Consider the following 16,242-nt stretch of genomic DNA (forward strand, 5'->3'; position numbering starts at 1 on the left):
AAACCATTTCCCCTTGTCCTGCAGTTATCAATCCTTTCAAAGAGCTGATTCCCCTCCTGTTTGTAGGCCCCTTTTAGGTACTGAAAGGCTGCAAGTAGGTCACGCCACAGCCTTCTTTTCTGCAGGCTGAACAAACCCAGCTCCCTCAGCCTGTTTTTGTAGGGGAGGTGCTCCAGCCCCCGATCACCTTTGTGGCTCTCCTCTGGACCCTTTCTAACAGCTCTATCTTTCTTGTACTGGGGGCTCTGGACCTGGACACAGTACTCCAGATGGGGCCTCACAAGAACAGAGTAGAGAGGGACAATGTCCTCCCTGTCCCTACTGGCCACCCCTCTTCTGATGGAACCTGGGATACCATTTGCTTTTCAAGCTGCAAGAGCTGGCTCATGTTAAGCTTTTCATCCATCAGGACCCCCAGGTTCTTCTCCACGGAGCTGCTCTCAAGGACTGCTTGCTTCCAGTCTGTATAGATGCCTGGGATTCCTCCAGCCCACGAGCAAAACCTTGCACTTGGTTATGTTGAACCTCATTAGGTTCACCCAGACCCTTCTTTCAAGTCTGTGAGGTCACTCTGAATGGCATCCCTTACTTCCACCGCATCTGGACTACAGGTGAAGCCTTATCAGCACAGAGTAGAGGAGCCAAATCACATCCCTTGAGCTGCTGGCCACACTTTGTTCAATGCAGCCCAGGATATGTTTGGCTTTCTGGGCTGTGAGGCTACCTCATGTCCTGCTTACCATACACCAGTACCCCTAAATCCTTCTCAGCAGGGCTGTGCTCTATCATTTCATTTCCCAGCTTGTATTGATAGTGGAGTTGCCACAACCCAGGTACAAGACCTTGCACTTGGCTTTGTTGAACCTCAGGGGTTCTCCTGGGCCAACTTCTTGGGCCTTTCTAGGTCTCTTTGGATGGCATCATCAACTGCATCACAAATCGCAAGTCATGGATCCATTCTGGAACTTTCCTATTTTATCTAGAACTTTCCAGGTTTATACGATCTCATGAACTTGCTTCAACTTGAAAGAATTTTTATGATCACCTGTAGACAATTTTTTCCTTATTGTTTCAGATAGGAAACATTGCATAGTATTGAACCATCATATTCTAATAATATTCTGTAGTGTTCTAGTAATATCCTATAATTTTCTAATAATATTCATAATATTCTAGGATAGAATTAGGTTAGATATAAGGAAAAAATCTTGTACAGTAAGGGTGGTGAAGTTACCTAGGTTGATGCCCCAACCCCAGAGACTTTCAAGGCAAGGCTGTATAAGGCCCTAGGCAACCTGATCTAGCTGTGGTGTCCCTGTTCATTGCTGGGGAGTTGGGCTAGATGGCTTTCTGAGGTCCCTTACAATTATAAGGATTCTATGTATTTATAAACAAAATTATCTCAAGCCTGGATACGACTGATACCCTATCCTAGGATTTGGTATAGATATTAAATACAATAAAAGACAAAGATTCATAGTGAGTTTAGATAAATTTGGATGGAATAAAGAATCTAAATCTATGAAGCCAGGAAACTAAGTTCTATTATTTGAATCACTGGATTATATATAATCGACTATTATATATAAACAGAATGAAAGAGAGGAAGCTGGTATGAGATAACCAGCACGGCTTCACCAATGGCAGGTCCTGCCTGATCAACTCTGTTGGAAATGGAAATACTTCCATTGTGAATTGTAACAGCATCTGTGATTTATATCATTGAAGGCCTCCATGCCTAAATCACATGTAATATTTTCCCCCTAATTAAAACATCCTTTATACTAAATATGCCAGGGAAGAATGCCATCAAAACATATCTTTAAACAATTAAAAGATCATTCCAGACTTTCTATGAATACTTCTTACAAGTTTTAAAGCTCATAAAGGAAAAAAAAATTGACATTTAAGAAGACTTTTTAGATACTAGCAGTTAAACGTTAATTTTTGAATATGAAACGTACCTTTGTTATGTATGAAAAGAAATACATTGACATTGATTGAATTGAAATACATTGACACAATACAAAAGAAAAGAGTGATATGTATAACAAAACTTAGGGAAAAACAGGTGGTACAGAAGAGCACAATTTTGAACAGTACTTGAGTTTACTTTTACAGACACTCTAGAATGAGTTAGAGAGAGAAATACTATCAAATCAACAAAAACACTTCTTTTTCACATAAAATCATGTCCTTATCATGGTGTCTAATTTTATTACTAAGGAATTTTTATTTTAATAGTGTAATTTGAGCAAAACAAAACCAGATACAATTACTCGATCACATAAATAAAAAATAAGGATCAAAATGGGGATTTAGTTTTATAATCTTCTTCAGGAATTAATCATTAACAAAGAGCAACCTTCATCAATAAGAACAATACACTAGAAAAGACAAACAAATCTTTTAACTGAGAAAGTATTTTCCCTTTCCATCTGCCTTAAATCTTTCCTGCTCTGTTATTCTAATATCCCACAGTGCTTGGACAATCATTTCATTTTTCACCTTTATTTTTTTTAATTAAATCTCATTAAATTTAAATGGTGACTCAGATAAATTCACAGGGTAAGAACTTGTATAGCAGTTGACTGTTAATAGCACTATTGCATCCAATCATTCATTTGGAGAAAAAAAAAAAAAAAAAAAAAAAACACTTCACATTAAGATAATTCACTCATTCCTTTACATATCTGTACATATATGGCTGTATCTGGCTACCTGTTACTATCTTTCTTCATGTTAGCATACCTACATACCCAATGAAATTTTCTTCAAGAGGTTAGCAAGTGAATAGACCTTGTTGGCAAGGAGCTTGTACAGACATCTTAAAATCTAAAATTAATAACAACTCATATGCACTTGAAATTTGACTCCACAACCGGAAAATAACCATAACAAAGTTTGGAAATTTGTGAGAAAATATTTTATATAGATGTACAATCAATGAATACTATGATGATATAGTACATCCAGGAGTTTAGCTGATGTAATTATTATACTAGAGTAGGAAAGAAAGACACTCACCCAATCCTGGGCTCAAGTAGGAAACTCCAGTGGAGTGGATCTCCAGAAGAGATCCTTCCCCGCTGGCAGTCAGCTCTTAAATGGGTCTAGGAGAGGTGGAGCCAAGATCCACCCCTTCCAGCAGCACAGGTGAGTTGCCTTCAGCTGTGCTCCCAGGGCTGACTCATAGCTCGGCTCAGGTGAGCAATCAGATGTTCAGGCCGTGATTCAGCAGCCCCATACACTCCACCTCTTCATGGTGTGAACCAATGATCAGATTGACTAAAGGGTGACCTTTTCCTAATACAGAGATCCAAAATACCACGACACTTATACAATTTCATCACAACACATGTTGGTAAAATTCAAGATGAGTGATGATTGGTGAACGCTGATATTCTTTTATGGGCCAGTGCTCAGTGATGTTACTGGAGATATGCAGTTGTGATGTGCAGGTCCATCCTATGTTCCATCAGTCCCATGTAGACCATCACTGGGTGTTGCACGTAATCTGACATTAATACTGGAATGCTTTTGATGACATTTTGTTCCTTCTGGTGATCCTGAAGGCTCAAAGACTCAGGGGAGAAATACAGATGTTTCAAAGGTACCAAGAGGGGAAGGTCTGCTCTCCAGGGCAAGATACAGGCCGTATTTCTATCCTGGGTCAATACTTCTGCTTGTACTGGGGCACATCCTGGCCTCCTGTACCACACCTTCTGGCCAGATGTCTGCGGCTTGATAATAATACAATACAGGCACCAAAGGAGGTATCCTGATCTGCCATAAGGACATGATCAGAGTCCCTTTAGCAATGAAAATCGGAGTGTTGACCACAATATCAGTAGGCCATGTACCTATTACTGGAGGACTGCTGAGCCTCCCGCCTCCAACAATCTCCCCCAAGGTGCAAGTAGGCCACACCACTTGGGTCCTACCTGCACCTTCCAAGGCCATTTTATTCTATGGGTGCCAGAATCTAAATTATCAGGGGCAGGGAGCAGAATATTATTTTCATTGCCAATCTGGGATCTTACCTGATGATCAGTGCCCATAATTTGGATCCTAAGTGGGATGGCCCATGTTGTCTGCAATATTCTCAGGGCACTGGGTCTGCCATCTTGGAGTCTTTCATTCAGGTCCCGCAAGGTTTCATACAGTCTTTTCGTCTACCCCTGCAGGGACTGGGAGTCTGTCTTCAAGGTAGCCTTAAGAATACCGTTATAACATTCAATGAGGCCTGCCCCTGATGGATTATATGGCAGATGGAATCACCATTCAATGTTATTTTCTTCTGCCCAGCGCTGTATCGTTGCACCAGTAAAATGAGTTCCTTGGTCACTCTTGATGATTTGAGGTGTCCCTTAGGCAGACATCAGTTTAGTGAGTCCCTTGATGGTATATGCCTGGTTTGCTTTCAGCACCAAATAGGCCTGCAGTAGCCCACTTGCAGTATTGACGCAGGTCAGGGCATATCTCACCCCCTCAGACCAAGGAAGGGGTCCATTGTAATCGACCTGCCATCACTGGAGAGGATTATGTCCTCTAGCAAGATGAGCTGTTGTTTCAGGCAACGATCTCGGTCTCATCTTGGAGCAAGCATCGCAATCCCAGCATGCCTGGACGATGTCCGGTAGCTGTATGCACAGTCCCCATATTTCAGCAGCTGCCCACTTTTTTTTTTGTCCTGCATGTCGTAGCTTCTGATGTAACCAACAGGCGATGTTCTCAGATGGTGAATTCTCAATCCATCAAACTCAGGCCAGTATGTCAGCTTCATTTCCCGGTGACTGTAGGAGCTGATGACCAGAAACATGGTAGACACGTACAGTCTTGTGTTTGACTGTATTCTATATGTCTAACCACATGTCCTTGCCCCATATCGGCCGGATATCGGTGTGGATAGTCCATTCCTGGGTGGCCCACTGTGCAATCCAAAGAGTGAGTCCCCAGTACACAGCCCAACTATCTGTACAGATATTCAGGATACCATCACAGGGTTCCTTAGTTATAACCATCCATACGGCTTGCAGTTCTGCCCATTGGCTGCTCTGACCATCCCCCTCAACAAACCAGACTGTCTCAGTGGAAGGATGGTATGCTATTGCTCTCCACTTGCTCGGGTTGCCCGTTCTGGACCCATCTGTGTGCCAGGCATCTTCAGGGATAGGATATTTTCCCTCCTGAATGGGACTCTTCTCTGGTGGAGCAACCAGTACTTCTTTTGGTGCATCACTGTGATACACTACTGGGCCTAGGATCTTCTGGAGTTCTTCTTTCAAGGGTGATGAAGACAGACTACTCCTTTAGCTGAGACATGCAACCCATTGTGCCACTGTTTGTGACCCCTGTCTTAGGAAGGTGGATCAGATCTTTCATCCACCCCTGAATCATCAAAGTGATTAATCAGAGGTTCAGGCCGTGATTCAGCAGCCCCATACAATAGACTTATATACTGTAGGTCTGAATAAAACTCATTTTTTTGAATGATAATAGACATAATATTTATAGTACATTACAGGTAACTTAAAAGTTCTCATGAAAGGCCAGGGACAGACAGACCTATGAAATGATTAATAGTAACCCCTCATTCAATATTAATTAATGAAATGTGTTAATGTTAAGTATCTGAAATTCCCACTGAGTCATGCTTTTGAACATCTTAACCTTTGACATTTTTGAAATAACATATTTAGCTTATCTGTTTTGTCTTCCCACTAATAACACTTATGGATTACTGACAAAATAAAATTGTTGAAATTTGCCTGATGCTAGTGCTAAAGTTATCCAGGGGATATCTCTACAGTTTTGCTTCCTTTTAACACCCTTCCTTTTAGTATAATTTTTTTAGTAGAAATGAGATGTCAAATTCTCTGATAGTGAAAATAATGGCTTGGGCATCAGCAATTTAGCAGCAAAATTGACTTGAAGAATTCAGATGTAATGAAGATTAGTTATACTGAAAAATCACTCCAGATTTACAAGAAAGGAACAACAATAACAATAGACATTCTGCCACTGCATACATACTCTACAACAAATTGAAAAATTCTGCATTCAGTATAGACTTCTATGTCACAAAGGAGAAAATGTAAAGTTCAATAAAGATATCAGCATTTCTGTGTAAGGAATACCTAAAGAGGAATTTACAGTATAGAAAAAAATATTAATATGTTAGTATTTTATAGAGTAATAAGTGACATGGGGAGGCTTAATGTAGATTCACTTTGTTACATCATCCTAAAATGAGGGCATATGGAAATGTACAAAGTTGAAAGAGTAAAGAAGTTATAGAACACCTTACTACAAGTTGTTGTGTGGGTAGTTCTATGTATTTGAAAGCTGACTGGACAAATTTGTGAAATAAAAATACCTCTGTCACTGTTATGTATATATTCTGCAATTTTGATAATATCACTTTTGAGGCATCACTCTGTGGTATACTTAAATTAGCTTCATGGCATTCTAAAATGCCACATGACAAAAACAGCACTGAGAATAGATAATGATATGGAAGCTCAGAAGTTTAAAACTTTAGAAGAATGTACATCACTGTAATTCCCTATTGCTTCAATATTAATTTTCCCTGATATATCAATAGCATGGCAGCTAACAACTTGCACTATCGACATGCTAAACAGTGGCAAACACCAAAGCAGTTTAATTATTCTGTCAAGGATAAGGCTGCAGTAAAAGCATGCCAGGTGGGATGTTACTGTATTTCATTATGGTCTATGAACAGTGCACAACAGCAAAAACTTCAAACTAGTCCACCCATTCATCTAGAAGAAAATATATTATACCTAATCAAAGCCTACATTTTACATTCACAATTTTAATTATCAGGTGAAGACTTCAGCCTAATTATATTAAATTGCCCTTGTACTTTGTGCTTGCTGTACTTTGGTCCAAATATATTTCCCAAACAATCTTTCAAATAATAGTTAATCTAACATGACGCTCCAAAAAACATTTGCAGGAGAAATAGGCAGGTGAACAATCAAATCCATAATTTTTTCTCATAAATTTATTCCTTCAATAGTTAGAATAGAGGAAAAAATACAAGAAAAAGAAAGCACTAATTGAACTTCTAATTGTTCAGACAATTTCTTACAGATTTTTTTCATTGAAAATGGTCATTTTACTAGCCAAATCTTAAAAGCTAATTGGGCAACTTTTTAGAATGAAAGTTAATAACTATTTCTGTGTTGTTTTTTTTTCTTGATAATGACAGAAATGCTGCATGTATCTCAACAACCACAATGCTTCTGAAAACTTCAGATAGACAGAATTTGTCAAATGATATTTAAAAGAAAGAAAGAAAGAAGAGAAAGAGAGAAAGAAGAGAAAGAGAGAAAGAGAGAAAGAGAGAAAGAGAGAAAGAGAGAAAGAGAGAAAGAGAGAAAGAGAGAAAGAGAGAAAGAAAGAAAGAAAGAAAGAAAGAAAGAAAGAAAGAAAGAAAGAAAGAAAGAAAGAAAGAAAGAAAGAAAGAAAGAAAGAAAGAAAGAAAGAAAGAAAGAAAGAAAGAAAGAAAGAAAGAAAGAAAGAAAGAAAGAAAGAAAGGGAAAGAAAGGAAGAAAGGAAGAAAGGAAGAAAGGAAGAAAGGGAAAAGAAGGAAGGAAGGAAGGAAGGGAAAGGAACAAATAATAAACTTTATTAGGTATAAGTATTTAGTTCCAGAATTTTTTGTCAAGTTAAAATAAATTATTTTTCCACTCTGTTGTTCACATGCTAAAAGAATGCTTTTTATTTGTCAAAAAAAGTTATTTGGCTTTATTTTTCTTCTATTTTATGTGGATTTAAACTATTTGGTTGTCATCTATGCATCTTGTGCTAGTAGAACCTCTTTTACATTGGTAGCTCCAAAAGTAATGCCTTCTATATATTTCCGTAAAAACTACAACAGATACAAAGAGCACAATAACACTATTTGGTATAGAAAATTCTCAGCTACAAAACAATATTTTGCAACCTAGTTGTCATCAATGTTAAACTTATGTGAAACTGATTTACCCCATGTGTTTACTTACACATATATGCGTCTTTGCATATGCATACACGAAGCCAAGCAATTCATATCCCTAATCCATACAGGAAACTCACAAACTAGTCAAGAATATACACAATTTGAGGCAATATATTTTATTAAAAAACTGGCAAATGAGTACAAGTATATGGACACGGAGCAGAAACATCTTAGTTGAGAGAAAGAATAGCAGGAGAAGTTAAAGCCAGGAAAAAGTCTCCATATTAAATTATTAAAATTTCTTGCAGAAAAGTAGAATGTAAAAGTAGAATAAAAGAAGAATGTAGAAGGAAAAATATTTAATAAAGTTCATGGCTGTTAGAAACCAATCCAACCATGATCCTTTTAATCCAAAACTGTTGAAAAGCTTCTTGCTAGAAAATTAATCAATCAAAAATTCACAATGTCACAGTCTCACATAAAACTGAGCACAAGTAGTCATCTGTTCAGATAAATTCACTGTGGTAGGAACATTGCAACAATTTTCTTACTGGGAAAGCAAAAACTTGATAGAAAAGGGAATGTATGCTTCTAAAGAACTTGAATGCAAAACTTGTGTTCCTGAGCATAACCCAGAGGAAAATGCTTGGAAGAAAATGTGGATGGACTCCAAGCCAATGCAGAAAAAAATTAAAAAAAAAAAATAGACTTTCCCTTTTATTCTCTGATGAATGGTACAGCTATTTTTAACATTTAAATCTGAAGCCACATTAATAGACCATATGATATGAAAAACTAAGTTTTTAAAAAATTTTTTGTAGTGTTGTTTTCACAATGATTTATGTAGTTGGCATCAAACACAAATCCAGACTTGAGCAATTTTCTTGAGACGCATAGTGCAAAAGTGGATCAAATAACAGTTATTTATATATCTTCCCTGGCAATTAATGTTTGATGTTAATTATTATTGAGATATTTCACTTTTTGCTTATGAAAGCAAACAAACAAATAAAAAACAACAACAAACCAATCCACTACAATGCCACAATTAGATTCTAAAGTAGTAAAATAATCTGTTTTGTCGGAATAGTATTCTAGGTTGCTAAAGAGAAAATCTCCTTTCTAATCTGCTGAGAGTTAAGTTGCATCTTGAAGGCTCTGCTGATTTTATAAGCGAACATTATTTCTGTTATTTACCAAGGGTAATATATATTTTTCTATCAGCCATGTACATCATATATGCAAATATATTTTCCAGATCTTCCAGGTCCTCTCACTCTTGATAAATGCAGAGGATTTTGAACCTGGTTGTACCTCAGTGCTCTTTTCAAGCAGGGGATTTTATGAAATGCTGTTAGTTAGCAATATATCTTTGCAGAAATTACTACACATATATACACAAGCCTTTCCTATCTGTCTGTAGCTTGCTGTTATAGTCTGAATGCTGCTTATCAGGCTTTGCAAATTCTGTTCTATGGAAGAAGAGGCAAATTGGTCAAACTTCATATATGAAGATTACATGTTCTGTGTATGACATATAAGAACATCCCAGCTGTCATATGCAAGTTTGCCTTCGCTCAATATAGAATACATATGACAAATGAGGATACTGGCACTAGCTTAATTTCCCTTTTGTAACATCTGTTTGCATAATTCATGATTAAAAAAAGAGTTCAGCACTCCTGAACACTCTATACTTCTCACATCACCTCAGTTCTCTGGCACACAAAACTCTTAGTCCCTTAATCAGAGAAAATAGTGTTAAGATCCAGCAGAACTTACTTTGGGAACTGGTTCAAAAGCGTTAGTTGCTAAGCCAGAAGGAAGCAGTTCATCTTTGCTAATTTTTCTGTCCTCATTCTCTGTGGTCCCTGTGGAGGTAAATGGAAAAGAATATCTAAATATTTACATTTTAGATGTCATTTCAGAATGTAATTATTTATGTTACTATGCTTTGTTTGCTTATTTGTTTATGGGCTCTTATATTGGCAGTTGCCTGAGAATTTTGCCAAGAGCACATTTAGAAGGAACACAACCGTCACTAATCTAGATCTACGTAGCTACAAAAACTATTACTCTGTTTGCATATTTAAGTGTCACTCCCAATGCCTTGAAAATAGTTGAATCATTGATGACAAATTTTAAACTTATAAACAGTAAAAATGAGGCAGAAAGTGCAAATCAAATTTAGAACAGGCATAAAATACACGTAAAGATATTTCTTTCTTTTTCAAGGCTTTTGCACATGACCTCCTGAAATCAGTGGATTTTGCATTCATGATATTTGTATCTAACGACTTTTGCAAACAGCTGATCTCTTGTAGCATCTACAGAATCCTTTGGGATCAGAATCCAAAATACGGCCTGTGAAGATCTTGAAACAAAAAAAAGTTTGAAGAATTTTGAGTGTAAAAATTTTTCCTCCGTAAAAAGGCTCAGCCAGTTTCTAGGCAACATAGCTCTCTTAAATCCCCTTGATGCTCTTGATAGTATTCTATCAAGTGACCCTGCTAGAAGAGACTGATTAGAGTAACCACAGGCATCATAATGATTTCTGCCTGCCAGGACTGTTTGTTATTCAAGGTTTTTGCAGGAAGTCTGCTGTATAACTTAACAAGCCCCCATAAGAATCATTATCTAAGTTGATTTCCTTGGCAATTAATCTCTTTGCTTCTACAAAAGGAAGTGACTTACTGACAATGGACTTGTCCCTGTCTTCTTCAGTTCTCTGCCTGCATGTGCCTGGATGCACACAAACCCAGATAGTTTAATGCATGAGAACTTCTCTTTGAACTGCCTCTCTCAGTGACTAATGTGGGTTTATTGTCTTACCAGAGGACTCAGCAGAGGACTCAGTGGTGTCTGGCCACAGCTGTGTGCTAGGATATCTAAGCTGCAAAGATAAAGAAAGAAAATGTGCCTTAATTAATTTCTTATTGCAATTTGCCAGGCTTGCTGGCACCTGTGAAATTGTTTTGGTCACTGTAATGTCTTTCTAGAAAGTATTACATTATAAACAAAATCTGTTGCTCAGCTGAAAACCTGATTTATGGCATGCAGCTATTCTACTTTACAGCCTTGCATAGTCTATTGTACATCTTTGACAAGCAATTAGATGTTTATGAAGACACTTGTTGCTTTATAATCCTGCTAATTTCCTCATTCCCAAAAGTAACATTAACGTTTGCTAATGAACTGCAGATTAATTCACTTTGAATTAGTCTCAACCCTCCCTCTGCCCCCCATGCATACTAGATGTCAATTTTGCTTTGGGGACCTTGAAAGGATTTCTTGTTATGAGAGTAGATTTAAATGGCCTGTGCTATTATTATTTGAGAATTTAGTTTACCTTAATTTGAATTCAATTATTCTTTAATGTTCTGAATTTGAGTTGAGAGATAATGTGTTAAAAAATAAAAAGACAAATTACATAAATCAATACAAATAAATTGTATGGGCGATATGGTATGAACAGGTTGAACTGTTGCTTTTTTTTTCTAATGATGATCTAATGATAAATGATAAATTGAAACAAGCTCAATGGTCTGAGTTCATTTCATAATGATTTAAAGCAATATCACATAAGAACCAAATGCAGTATAATACATTTTCTCACATAAAGCGAATCTTATACCTGCTGATTCCATAGTGTTCTGTAATGTCTTTTTATAAGAAAGTAAAAAACAGTGATCAGCTTTTGCTCTATATATTAAAAACAACCCCACCCTGCTTATCTTACTGTTTTTCTTTAGTCTTCATCTTTGTAATATCTGAACCAGGATTCACTATCTACATAAGTACAAGCATATTTGAAAATTCATTATATAAAATACCAGTTTCTTGCTTTTGAACTCAATATCAGCTGTGAACCTAACAATGTAATCTTTGATTCACACCACATGAAAGCTTTCATTCTCTGCCAATAGCTGCTTGCTGAGGTATTCCTGCGCTCCTCTTCTTTCCTTCTCAAATGATGTGTTAAAAAATGCTAACTGGGATATATACCAACTGTTGGTTAACCAAAAGGACTAAGAAAATTCTCACAGGAGTGAGATAGGATACAATTCTTCCTCATCCATGTTGTTACTTTAATATGAATACAATGTTACCTGCTATTTCAAGGAAAGCGCCAGGCATGTTTTCATTGCACTCACTTGTTGGATACTCTCTATTTTAAAAATCAGATATGATTTTATTTGGTTCATTTTAGTTGCATCGATTAGACTAAGGTGGGTTAAATACATTTAAATAATTTAAATACATAATCTGCAAACCTGCCATAATCCCAGTGATATTCACATGCATTCTATCAAACAAAAATACATAATTAAATAAAAGCACTCATCTCAGTGATACATAAATCCAACATTTCTGCAATAGTTTAAGTTTTTTTAAGTCGCAACATGACAAGGACTTTTTGTTGGGATTTTGGTCCTCAAGGGTCAAATTTTCAAATCAACTCTGCTCTCCATTGTGAGTCAAATAATATTGCTAGTTTTTCAAACTCTCAGCCTGCAGTGGAATTCTTGGTGCTGAGTACTATTGAATATCAAACCATTGTACAGAGATTCTATAACATGTACTAAGTATTTAGGAGGTAGAAGATTTAGAAAATTTAAATCACTTTCAAAGTTTTCAATATTTATGTACGTCAAAGTGATAAAAGAGCAAGTGCTAAACTAATCACACAAATTCACATAAATATTCAGAATACATAGTTACTTTGATGATATTTTTATGGAAATAGAGAAAAATAAAATTATAATAAACAAAAAGTTGATTATATGTAGAAGACTTAATTTTCTCTGTAATAACTGATGTTTTCACCGGTTATTACATCTCAGAATAATGTGAGAGGCATCTTGCATGTAAAATGAGCTGTCTATGTCTGTATTATATGATTCTGATGGTGTTTCTTGTCCTCAGTGAGTTTCTTTTAAGTAGTTTTGCCTGAAGGGAAGATAGCCAAGCACACTGTGCAGGAGGTGATTTTACTGTGTGCCTGAAATTTGAAAAGGGTGACTCACTGTCCTTCACAGATTTTTATGGCATAATCACTCACTGGCAAGTATATGGAAAGAATTCAAAGATCTCCATTGGAAACGATAGAGATTTTCTGGATTTGAACAGGAAATATGTATACACATTTTCCTAGTTATTCAAAGGGGAGAAGTGGAAAGCTCAGAAGGAACAAGTTTCTCAGAAGTCCCAGTTCCTAACTGATGTGAATTATGTCATATTGATTATACAAAATTCTTCTGGAACTTTACAAGGGATTCTTTCATGAGATTCACGGTGTTAGACATTGTTTTTGACGCTGAAGTAATATCTGAAGTTGTTTTCAGCTCTCCAAATAGTACCAGGTTTTCATCTGGTATTTACATTGGTACAAATTTACAATGGAAAATAAACTAGTAATTCAGCTCCAACTTTTACAAATGTACACTGCCCTATTTGAACTAATTTTGGACTCAGAATTGATGTGTTTGCCCGGAAAGCAAAAGCATGTTGTTCTGAACTCACAGGCAGTGAACATGTGGTGCTGATTTGGAATACTCACTGTCACATTTATTTTTTATTTTTTGTATTTTTCCCAAATATCCTAAATGGAAAACTGCTTAACCATGTTGTATTCAAAGGGAAAAAAAAAAAAAAAAAAAAAAAAAAAAAAAAAAAAAAAAAAAGTCAGCAAATGAATCCATGGACTTTTTGAAGCTATTCTGTATCTCACTTTTCAAGGAATACTCAAGTCAATACAGACTTTTCCCTAAAGGCAGTACCTTAGTAGCTGTTTGAATTCAGTGCAGATTTACCAGCTAGGGCTTGCAAACACTGTAACAAGTAACATGATATTGCACAAAGGAGGCAGAAGCTTTTTGTTCTGTTCAGGGACAAGATTTGAAAATGATACTGAGGTGACACAATCACATGCATGTTTACAAGGATTTTCCGGAACTTTTTTTTATTTTAAATTACAACAAAGAAGATATATGTTCAGGATGAGATAGAAGAGAAAATAAGATTCTGGCAAACACTGTGTATTAAACTAGCATCTAAATAACAGTTTTATGTCTCAGATTGACTTATTTTGCTTTCAGGATGATAGGCATGTGCAAATCACATCTTCTCAAAGCAATAGATATAGTAGTAGCAGTACAATTAAATATAAGGCTTTGAGAGCAAAAGTATTTGAGTTATCAAGTCAACTAATGAGTGTCATTCCTAAAACACCATTCTAGGACATAAAATAAAACAGACTCTAGGTACTGTAGCAAAGCCACTACTTCATTCAAGAGGTCAGGTTATTCTGCTATTCATTAACATTTTGCATTCAGTGAATTATAGATTCAAGAGACTTATAAATAATAGACATTTACATTACAAAAGTAAGAAACATGATATTAACAAAATATAAGACGCTCATTCTAACTAAAAATTTAAAACACAAATGACAAAATCACATTCAGATTATAATCATAGTAATAAGTGTCCTTCTAGACAAAATAAGTGAAATATTAAAATCAGTTCTTTCTAGAACAGATATTCCTATTTTAACCAAATTTCCATTGCTAGCTCAATCTCAGACCCATCTTAAATTTCTAATTCAAATGAAAAGAGGATATATTACAAAATATAAACAACTCATAAGTAAAACATAGTTACTTTATCTAAAAGAATATACAACTAATAATCTGTATAATAAAATGTTCCAAACAGGAAGTGATCACAGAACACAACATTTGATTAGATCATTCAACCTTAACTGAGAAACTAGAAAGTGGAAGATTTAATCTAGATTTTTCCCTCTATATCTGTCTGAATTAATTATCTACTTTAATTCAGTTATGTGTTTCCTTTTAATCCTTATCAACGCTTTAAAAAAAAAATCCACATAATCATATAAACATCACATAATTTCTTTTAATCAGATACAAACTTTCTTCTAAGTCATTGTTATGACCTCAGCCTGTTCTCACACAGCCAACGTGGAAGATCCTTGTTGTCAACAGGCCTTGTTCCCTGTGACAATGGGATGGGAGTCACAGTGGGCTCTCATGGAAGCCAGGAGAGATGGGGAAGGGAATATAGGTAATAGAAAAGAGTTGGGAAATAAAAGCAAGAAGTCTTTGTGGAGAGCTAGAGAGGTTTCCACAGTGTAGCTCATGGTTTTCCATTGATCCGATGAACGCGTCCAGTCACCACAGGGGGTGAGAGAAAGCCAGGAAGCCTCACAGCAAGCAGGACCCAGAGGATTCTTTCCTAAGAGAATCCTTTCCTAAGAGAATCCTTCCTTTTCTCCTAGGGAATTCCTGTGCCAGAGAGGATTCTTTTCTTTGGAAATTCCTCTCCCAGGTACTTAGCTTAGTAGAGGCCTTTTATCCCCTGCTTCTCAGTTTCTTTTTTTTTCTTCTTCATCTTTTCTCTCTGCTAGCACAACGATCTGGACCCACAGATAAGCCAGCAGGGCATGGTGCCCTTGTTACCATGCACAAGCATTACCGCCTTTTGCAGTGGTCAGCTCCTTCTACAAGCCCCCCTCCCACCACCCAAAAAAGACTGCTTGTCCCCCAGCTTCTGCTTATATTTACAGTCATAAGCAGAAGTACTGCAGCACAGTAACACCCACCACTCTCACCCCTAGATAATTGGCAGTTGTCAGTTAGTGTCTTATCACCAAAAAATCCTCGCTAAGTGAACTTTGAGCCAAGAAAAAAAAAATAAAAGAAGGTTTCAGGAAACCGTCTTTCACAGTATCCTAGCACATTTGCCTGATAAGCAGCTCATAGTTGCTTAAATATTAAAGTCTACAGCAAATTTAAATGGCCATATATCTTGCTCAGCATCTAGCAGGTCTGTCATATCTGTCAATTTTGTAAGGAAATCATAATGCTTTAGAACATCTGAAATGATACAGAGGCCTATAATTTGTACTTCCAAATTTCTGTTCACTTCTTCAAACACACATGTAGTTCAAAAACAGTTTGAAGCAATTTGGAGTCACACAGGTTATCAATGAAGACAATAAAGATAAAGGAAAGGAATTAGCTGAGAATTAGTGCTTCTGTAATTCCTTTTGAGGTCTGTGGGGAAAAAAATAAAAGAGAGAATAAGCCTCTAAGAAAACAACTCAGAAGTCGGAGTATACTCTCAGATCTCAAGTACCTTCAGTCCTACCCAGTACAGAAAGAAAATTTTTAATGAAGTCTTCCAGGATTTTTCTATGGCATTATGCTACGAATTCCATCTGAAAATTAAACTTATGTAACTAA

At 36.4% G+C, this 16,242-nt stretch overlaps 1 long non-coding RNA gene across 2 annotated transcripts in view; it reads right to left on the minus strand.

Annotated features, from left to right (window-relative positions):
* Positions 1-8,165: 8,165 nt before the first annotated feature.
* The window catches only part of LOC128087077 (uncharacterized), a 154,097-nt gene continuing 146,020 nt past the window's right edge, over positions 8,166-16,242 (minus strand). For both annotated transcript variants that reach the window (XR_008209673.1, XR_008209672.1), the window contains exons 3-4: positions 10,805-10,865; positions 8,166-9,843 (exon numbers count right to left, since the gene is read on the minus strand). This is a non-coding gene — a long non-coding RNA (uncharacterized LOC128087077). The remainder of the gene's footprint in view (positions 9,844-10,804; positions 10,866-16,242) is intronic.

This window comes from Tympanuchus pallidicinctus, unplaced genomic scaffold (genome assembly GCF_026119805.1).
Source record: "Tympanuchus pallidicinctus isolate F22 unplaced genomic scaffold, pur_lepc_1.0 scaffold3, whole genome shotgun sequence".
In the NCBI taxonomy this organism is placed as follows: Eukaryota; Metazoa; Chordata; class Aves; order Galliformes; family Phasianidae; genus Tympanuchus; species Tympanuchus pallidicinctus.